The sequence below is a fragment of the Octopus bimaculoides genome, chromosome 13 (genome assembly GCF_001194135.2).
Source record: "Octopus bimaculoides isolate UCB-OBI-ISO-001 chromosome 13, ASM119413v2, whole genome shotgun sequence".
Taxonomy (NCBI): Eukaryota; Metazoa; Mollusca; class Cephalopoda; order Octopoda; family Octopodidae; genus Octopus; species Octopus bimaculoides.
Window position 1 is genome coordinate 22,406,945 of NC_068993.1, and position 628 is coordinate 22,407,572.

A 628-nucleotide genomic window follows, 5' to 3' on the forward strand; every position below is an offset into this window, starting at 1 on the left:
TATAATGTAGGTGTGCATGCATATATTATGTTTTATATAATGTGTGTGCGTGTATGTATGTCCGTTGAGGGTGAGTAAATATGTATTTGTGCTGATATATATTCTATATAATGTGTGTGTGTATAACACGTATACGTAAATACATACACAGACACACACATACATAAAAATCAAAATAAGCAACACGGATTTTAAAGATGACTGCAGTACGCACGTTTCATGCTATTCCATTTATTTAAGTAATGCGAGCATTACATTAAATGCAATATGTAGAGCAATCTTCAGCTGCACAAAAATGTAGAAAATTACAGTAGAATAGACATATTATAACTGTGGCAACATTTAAAATCCAAGTGGGAAGAAAAATACATAAAAATCCATCTTGACATGGCCAAGGCTATATACATACACATGTGTCTTCCTCTATAGCTACCGGCTGACCAAAGCGTTGAGTCTGGATTTGGTAGACGTAAACTGAAAGAAGCATATGCACATACATACATACATATATATGTATATATGTATATATATATGTATGTGTGTGTATATGTTTGAGTGTGCCTGTGTTTGTCCCCCCTTGACAACCGATGCTGGTGTGCTTACATCCACGTAACTTAGCGGTTCGGCA